Source organism: Vombatus ursinus, unplaced genomic scaffold (assembly GCF_900497805.2).
Source record: "Vombatus ursinus unplaced genomic scaffold, bare-nosed wombat genome assembly UNPS02014798.1, whole genome shotgun sequence".
NCBI lineage: Eukaryota > Metazoa > Chordata > Mammalia > Diprotodontia > Vombatidae > Vombatus > Vombatus ursinus.
Genome location: NW_020954576.1, coordinates 63950043 through 63959097, shown reverse-complemented (window position 1 = coordinate 63959097; position 9055 = coordinate 63950043).

The following is a 9055-nucleotide window of genomic DNA, read 5'->3' as shown; positions in this document are numbered from 1 at the left end:
GCTGAAATGTGACAATAAAAATAGTAGAAAACAATGCTCCTAATTAAACAAAATAGAAAAACAATCAAATTGAATAAGAAATTTTTTTTATCTTGTAAACTAGTGTTTGACGAAAAGTAGTTTTAATTAAAAGAATATGCGGAAGTAAATGAAGAAATTTTCAAAGATTCTAATAGAGATTTCTGGTTATTTCCAAATATTTTTACACTTGATGGAACTGTCTAATTTTACTTTAAAATGCATGGATTTCCTTTTCCTAGATATGAGTGTAACGAATATCACATTTATGTTTCTTAGCCATTATTAGGATAATTTGGGGCTTATAAATGAGACAAAGAGAATGGAGACAAGAAGAAAAGGATGAAAGCTTCCTTGAGGTAACTAGGCAAGGAATTATAAAAGAAAAGAGAAGGAAGAAAAAGTTAAAGAGGATACAAGCATGAATAGGAGAGAAAGAGATTTCCTGGTGACTTCTGATAATATGAGTAATTGTTCATGTCTAATCCCAGATACTCTTCATCAATTCAAATAGCAATAAATGTAACAAATAAAAAACAACTAGAAAAAAGGGAAAGGAATGGAATCCTAAAAAGGAATACAATGCAAAAAAAAAAGAAAAGAAAAGAAAAGAAAAACAGAACTATGGAAATCAGTAAACAATGACCCAAAAAAGGCCCAATACCAGGGTTTCTTACCCTTGTTTTTTTTAATTTATTAATAACTGTATGTCAATGTAATTGGTTTCTTTTGTAATCCTATGTATTTTCCTTTATGAATTTAAAAATGCTCTGAAAAGAGGCTCATAGGCTTCAACAGACTTCCAAAGGGATCCATAACACAAAAAAGTTAAGAATTTCTGCCATAATATGATGAATATTGTACTATGGGGTAAGACAAAACTAGGAGAAAACCCCAGAGGAAATAAATAATATTGCTAGAACCCCAAAATTAAAATAAAACAACCATAAAAACACTAAGAAGAGTTGAAAAGATTAACAGAAGAATTGCAGAAATATATAAGGAAAGAAATTAGAGTTCTAAAATATAATTTTAAGACAAACTAGAGAACTGACAATTTAGAACAGACAGTGGAAAAACAGTACAGTAAAAAAATTAAAAAAGAAAATGACAAAGAAAACAAAAATGCAGAAATAAAGCAACAAATATCAGAGCAAAAATCAAAAGAGGAAAACTAGAAAGCAATTTTAGGCTTTTATAATTGAAAGTAATTTAAGAGATCAACAATTTAAGAATAATTGACTTCCTACAAACCATGGTGAAACAAAGAGTCTCATCATTACATCTCAGAAAATTATACATGACAATCACCCAGATGTATTGAAAACAAAGGACAATGCAAATGCATAGAAATCCACAGGCAATCAACAGAGAGGAATCCCAGGTATAACACCTGGAAATATAGCTAACAAGTTCTAGCACTTCAGCATCAAAGTATATACATATTTTAAGTAGTTAGGCAAGGGCAGTTCATATTTCAAGAAGCATCAGTTAAACGTAAGTTAAATAAAAGTCCACATGATATGATATATAGAAAAATAAAAGAAATAGGCTTGCACCCCAGGATAACATTTTATGAAGCTCATCTTATTTCTACATTTAAAAAAAGCAGATGAACCTTCGAAGAATAGACAGCTTTTTAATGATTGCTTCATAGTAAACCAGAAATAAACAAAGGGTTTAAAATTCAAATTTGTCAAACAATATAAATAAACACATCCATATAACATAAAAAGTTCAGTTTGAAACTCAATGTCTAGACACTATAAGGAGGATATGAAACATGTTCCTTATATATCCCATCTTATCTAAGATCAATAAGATACTACTATGAGCTATTCCTACAATAACTGATCAGATAAAAAATCCTAGATGAAAGGAAGAAAGAATGGGGGAAAAGTTAATTATAATTTCTTCAATTTGGGGCATCAGAGTTAATGGTCATTCAAAAAAGAGAAGTGGAGTAATAGATGGAGAACGTGGGGCTCCTGAGCCACATTGTTATTTAGGTTGAGCAAGTAGAGTGTGCAAAAAAGATTTTACCAGTATTTTTATGATCAAGAGCTCAATATTTAGATTGGTTCAGGGGTGAGGGGGATTGAGGTGTCTGCCTGTGAGGACAGAGACTGAGATCAGATTGCTTTAAGAAAAAATATGCTTCAGATACACAGTGCCATTTATTTAAAAGCAAGATTACATAATCTCAGACTAAGGTAGGCAAGAGAAATATATACATGTTTGTGTGCATGTGTGTGAGCCTTCATTTTACTTGGACAATTTACATACTCAAATAGATCTATAATCTCATCTACTTAGATAGTCTATGAAATGATACTTAATTCAACCTATCCACACCTGCCCATCCTATACAAATCTAATTCATGTTCTCCCATAAGTTTGCACAGGAGGGCTATCCAACATGCTAGAGGTTAGGTAATAATACCAGTGAAATACTCTGGCTATCTGCGGCTTATTCCTCACCCTTGTCATATATTAGTCCACCTTCCCCCTTTTTTTTTTGGTGACATTGTTTACACCCATTAATCCATTAATTTGGATTAATTTGGTGACATTGTTTACACCTAATCCACATAAAAGCCTTGCCTTAAATTTTCTGACAGAGGCTGTTTCACTCTATCTCTAGGCAGCCTGGTGGCCCTGTTCTCCCATTGGGTTCACCATATTGGTGAGAAAATTAGTGCAGACAAAGAATTGGTCTTAGTCTCACTGTAGCTCAAAAATTCTGAGTTCAAGAAATCCACCAGTTTTAGCCTTTCCAACAGCAGAGACTACAGGTATACACCACTACACCCAGCAGCAGGTCTTTTCAAAGGCTTCATTGCTATTTTTTATTCACATCATTGTCATTTCCCAGTAAAATCCCCAGCCCTCACAGGATCCTTCCTTGTAACAAAAGTCTTCATGAATTGTCATGGCCAGGAAAATTCAAATACCTAGTGGCAACCTTTCAGTGAGTATGTCTCTTTCAATCCAGTTAGGTTGATCTTTGTGTAACAGACCTACAATCAGCCACATGAGCAGTGCTCAAAGCCTTTCAACTTTGGTAGGGACCTGCTAAAGATTTTTTTTCCCTTCACTGGCATTGCCTTTGAGAATCCAGGCTCACCTGGATGCCACAATGCAGCATCCAAAGAGGATATTCGTTAATGGAGGTCTTCAGAGGAGCAGATAATTCAGAGCTATGGGTGGGAACTCAGGAAGACTTGATTGTCAGGTGACTAGTAACAAAGGTATTCTGAAGAGAAAAAGCCACAACTTCACAAAAGCCTGAATTCAAGGCTCTTTCACGCAGAGGCATCCTGGTATAGTAGACAGAGTACTAGGCTTGAAGCCAAAAAGACTGGATTTAAACCTAACCTCTGATACTTGCTAGTTGTGTGCACCTAACCAACTCTCTAGAACTTACCTGTCAAGTCACTTCACTTCCTTTCCTCTTCTGTCAAATGTAAGAATTGGACGAAGTGACTTCCCAAAGTCCCTTTCTCCTCTAAAATCTACAATACTAAGATCCTAAGTTATAGGGGTATATGACTTTCATTGATAGGAGTTCCCATACAGAGAATTCTCCCACATTGTAAAATCACATATCTCATCATACAAAGAGAAATTATATGGACTTTCTAAAGAAGAAACATTCCATATGTATATACTTTAAGAAGTCAATGTTCTACCATTGAGTCATTGAGAAATAGTAAAACATGACAAAGATGGAAACCCAGAAAGAAGATAAGATTGAGGTCTGTATCCAGAATGTAGCTTCTGTGGGCGAGGCTATAATCTAAGTGTGTGTGTGTGTGTGTGTGTGTGTGTGTGTGTGTGTGTGTGTGTGTGTGTGTGTGTGTGTGTGTGTGTAGGGAGGGAGGAGAGGGGACAATGTGGGTGTGAAGGGAAAGCAGATGCTAGTCTCATAATAAGGGACTGTGAAAGCATTTCTCCAAAACCTCAATTGCTTACTTGTAAACATTTTTAAAGGGGATAGGAGCTAAGTGCCAGAGGGTTCTTAGAAATATAGAGCTTTCAGGCCTATAGCTCAGAATTATATAGACACTGGTCTGCTCAGAAACCATGTTGTAGAAAACAGAAAGTGACTCAGCTTGGGACGATGAAGGAAAAAATGAGAACAAACTTTCATGCAGCCATCTTGATTTATATTGTGGTAGGTTGTTGTAGTGGTTGAACTTTCTTGAGATGGCTTTTATGACCTAGAAATCAAAATGTTAGAGACAATTAAGAACAACTTATAAAGATTGAAAATTAATTTAGCTAAACTGATACATTTCACTTTGATTTTTATACGGCTTGTCTTTTAAAGCTCTTCACATCCTGGCCCTAACCTACCTTTCCAGCCTTGTTATTCCTCATTCCCCTTTCTACACTCTTCCCTCCACTCAAACTGGCTTTCTTGCTGTTTCTCACACATGACACTCCCATCTTCGATCTCCATCTCTTTACAATAGCTGTCCCCCACGCAGGTACTTCTATGAAATTTACTTCTTCCTCACCTCTCCACTCAGAATTGTTTATTTCCTTCAAAATTTAGTTTAAGCACCACTTTCAACCTGAAGTCCCTCCTGAATCCCCCTCTTCCACTAAAATCACTTTGTATTTATATATCTATATACTATACACACATATACACACTTAAATATATACATATTGTCTTCCTAGATAGAATATAACTTCTTGAGGGCAGGTATTGTTTCATTTTTGACTTTGTATCTCCTACGGCCAGCTAGCTACCACAGTGGATAAAACACTGGGCCTGGAGTCAAGAAGATCTGAGTTCAAATCCAGCCTCAGAAACTTACTTGCTGTGTGACCCTGGCAAGTCACTTAACATCTGTCTGCCTCAGTTTCCTCAACTATAAAATGTAGATAATAATAGCACCTACTTCCCAGAGTTGTTGTAAGGATCAAATGAGATAATATTGGTAAAGTGTTTAGCACAGTGCCTAGCACATAGTAAGTGCATAATATATGTTTATTTCCTTTCTTTGTTTCCTTTCCAGTATCTAGTAGTGACTGGCACATAGTAGGCATTTAATAATGATTGTTGCTTACTTGATAAAGTCCATAGCTATAGGAAAATGTTTGAGGAATCAGAGAATTTAGAGCTGGGACCAGCTTAGAGGTCATCATGTCTAGTGACTATCAAGGTTAGTGATGACAGGGAGGGGTGGGTCAGGAAGTGGAGCATTGAAGGACTTGCCCAAAGTTACACAGGTAGCAAGCAGCTGCACTGAGATTCAAAGTCACATTTTCTAATGCCAAATCCAGGACTATTTCTATTGTACCAAAATTCCTCTCAATGGATTTTCTATCAGGGCTGATATAGAGATTAAAAAGTCACGTCATGAAATCCTTAAGAAAGTAAAGGGTAGCAAACAGGATTGCTACAGCATTTATAATTAGATTCTATTAGTAGAACACATTGTCCTGACATTGAGTTCCTTGGTATACAGGTGCCAGATAAGTGTAAAGCATCAAGATCTCTCAGGCCAGGGTTGCCCCGCCAAGAAAAGGGTTGAACAATTATCTAGATAGTTCAGGAAAGTCTAAGGAGTTTTTCAGTATTATTCTGCCTCAGGACCAAGAGTTTCCACATAGTAACTCAAGAATCAGACCACAGGAAGCTAGAGTTCTTGCTACAAAAATTTATCTAAGTTAACGTGAAAGGAGTTTGGGCAATTATAACCCAAACTCCAACCACCTCCTCCCCTGGAGATATTTCACTGAAAAGAGAGGGACAGAAAGAGAGACAGAGATTCAGACAGACACAGAGAGACAGACATAGAGACAAAGAGAAACAGAGACAGAGAGACAAAGAGGGACAGAGGGAGAAGATTCATGGATGGAGAGACACAAACATAGAGAGACAAACAGAGAAACCAACACAGAGGAAGGAAGGAAGGAAGGAAGGGAGGAGGGGAGGGAGGAAGGAAGGGAGGAAGGGAGGGAGGAAGGAAGGAAGGAAGGACGGAAGGAAGGAAGGAAGGAAAGAAGGAAGGAAGGAAGGAAGTAAAGGAAGAAAGGAAGAAAGGAAGAAAAAAGGATGTAGGGAGGAAGGAAGAGAGGGAGGAAGGGATGGGGGAGGGAGAAAGGAAGGGACAGAGAGAGGGAGAAAGGGAAGGAGGGAGGGAGAAAGGGAGGAAGGAAGGGAGGGAGAAAGGGAAGAATGAAGGGAGGAAGGAAGGAAGGAAGGAAGGAAGGAGGAAGGAAGGAAGGAAGATAAGAAGGAAGGAAAAAGGAAGACATAGGGCATTTACTTAGCACTTACTATGTGCCAGGCACTGGGCTAAGCTCTGGGGAGATAAAGACAAGCAAACAAAATGGTCAAGGAGCTTACATGTTAATGCAGGAAGACAACACGTAACATACATTTTTTGTGTAGCACCCATGTTCCTCCCAAAGGATCCTGGCATGGTGACTTTGTGAGTGTTGAAGAAACCTGGGGTAGATTTTAGAATAGAAACTGAATTTGAATCTGAAGAGAGGTTAGGAAAATGATGCTCTCCTGTAGACTGGCCATCTCCATATGCCTTGTCAGGAACTATGATGTGCAAGCAGCTATTACCCAGGGGAAAACATCTCTTCCCCTCCACCACCACACCCCCAACCTGCCTGGCATTAAAGAGACAGAGATGCAATTAAATGTGCACACCTAATTATAACAGAAGAAGAGAGAGAGAGAGCAGAGAACAGTGATTGCTTGGAAGTGGAGCCAATACCCAGTGCTTTGAACAGAGCCAGCAAAGTGCTCTGCATTGAGTTCCTGCAAATGCAAAGAGTTCCTGCATTGCATCAGTGGGATAAATCAGCACGGCAGTTTGTGACTGAAAAATCCTGTGAGAATGCCCTGACCTGACCAAACTGGGAGCAAAGGGGAAATGAACTTCTGGATTTTATCCTGCCTCCCTCACTTGGGTGACTAATGTAGGAGCTGAACAGGTCAAGGGCAGAAGAGGTGCATGCTGGGTGCAGTGATAATCTGCAATGATTTATTTCTACCATTCTGATTTTAAAAAGAAGTGATATAGAGAGCTGGCTAGAAAGACCTGGGTACAAGTCTTCTCTCTGATAAATACTGATTGGGTGACCCTGGGCAAGTCACATCTTCTCAGAGCTCTCAGAAACTCTCTAAGAAAATGAGTTGTAGAAGAAATGTCAACCTGCTTTGGTAGAGTTTTCCCACCTGGGAGTTCTTATGTCAATGAAATTGTAGGCCCAAATCCCTGTTCCTAATCTCTTTAAAGCCTTTCATACACTATGCTCTAGTAAATGGCCTTACAAGAAATATAAGGGGAGATAAGGGGAGGAGCCTGTGGCATGGAGGCCCCAAGCCATGAGATTTGATTCCATGAGATAGACTTATTAGAGAATACTACAACCATTAAAGAGGTGAAGGTGTTATTGGAATACAAATAAGCTTTATTGACATTTCTCTGCAATAGTTTTTCCTGCTCATGATAAAGGTTTCAGATTCTTATCTAAAACTCTGCTTTCTCAACTTCTTCCTCTTTCCTAATCCTCCATCCAATTAGCTACCAAATCTGTTTTTTGTAATACAGATAAGCATTTTTCATTCCTATTTTTTCTACTTTCATTCAGGTCTTTGTCACTTTTTTAGACAATGAGGGCAGCTAGGTGGCACAGTGGAGAGAGTGCTGGATCTGGAGTCAAGAAGACTCATCTTCCTGAGTTCAAATCTGGCCACAGACTGTTACTAGTTGTGTGATCCTGGACAAGTCACTTAACTCTATTTGCCTCAGTTTCCTCCTCTGTAAAATGAACTGGAGAAGGAAATGGCAAACCACTTTAGTATATTTGCCAAGAAAACCCCAAATGGGTTCATAAAGAGTTGAACATGACTGAAAAATGACTGAACAACAACAAATACATCCCCCACCTATTTCATCTTATGGTTGTTCATTGAACAAAACAAAATCTAAACCCATATCTGATATTCAAGGCCCTCTGCAAAATGACCCAAATCTATCTACTTAACTTTGTCTCCCATTACTCTTCCAATGAAACCTTAGTCCAAATAGACCAGTATCTTTGCCATTCCCAAACATACCTTTCAAATTCCTGTTCTGTGTCACAGAATTCACATTCACAGCATTCCCCATACCTAGAATACTCTCAGTCTCTTCACCTATCTAAAGTCTACCCATTCTTCAAGGCCTACCTAAAAAGCACAACCTCTTCTTTGTAAATAATACATTTTCTAATTATCTTCTACTCACAATAATCTCTCCTTTCTCTGAATTACTATAGTGCTTAATATCCAGATCACTTCAATAATTATCATATATCCTAAAACATCTGTTATTTATCTTCCTAGGTGACTATCTAGTCTGATTCCAAGTGAGCCTATAATCCCATAATAACTCCAACTAGACTATAAGCATTTGGAGAGCAGGAACAATGGGAACATAGGTGTCTTATTCACAAGTCTTACTCAACCCAAATATTTACGGAGTTCCTCTTAGACAGGAACTGTGCTAAGTACTTTGAATACAGAGACAAAAATAAAACAACCTCTGCCTGCTTACGCTAACTGGGTCATGTAACAAGTGCACACACACGTATGTATGTATCTATAATCATTAGAGAAGGCAAGTAGAGTACTAAAAACTGAGGAAATCAGACTCGGCTTCATGTGGGAGATGGTATGCAAACGAAGCCTTGAAGGAAGCTAAGGTTTCTTAAGAGTTGGTGGCAAAGAAGGAAGTGAATTCCAGGCATGGCAGGTAGTCTGGACAAAAGAAGTAGAAGAAAGAATGCTGAGGTCAGGGAACAATCAATCAATCAATAAACATTTATTAAACACCTACTATGTGCCAGGCACTGTGCTACACTGAAGATATAAAAAGAAGGGAAAAAATCAGTCCTTGCCCTCAAGGAGCTTACAATCTAATGGAAGAGATGACATAAAAATATCAGCACCTCCTTCAAGCTGGGACAGCTAGTTCCAGTTATTTGACTGGAACATTTATGATGTCCCCAAACCTTA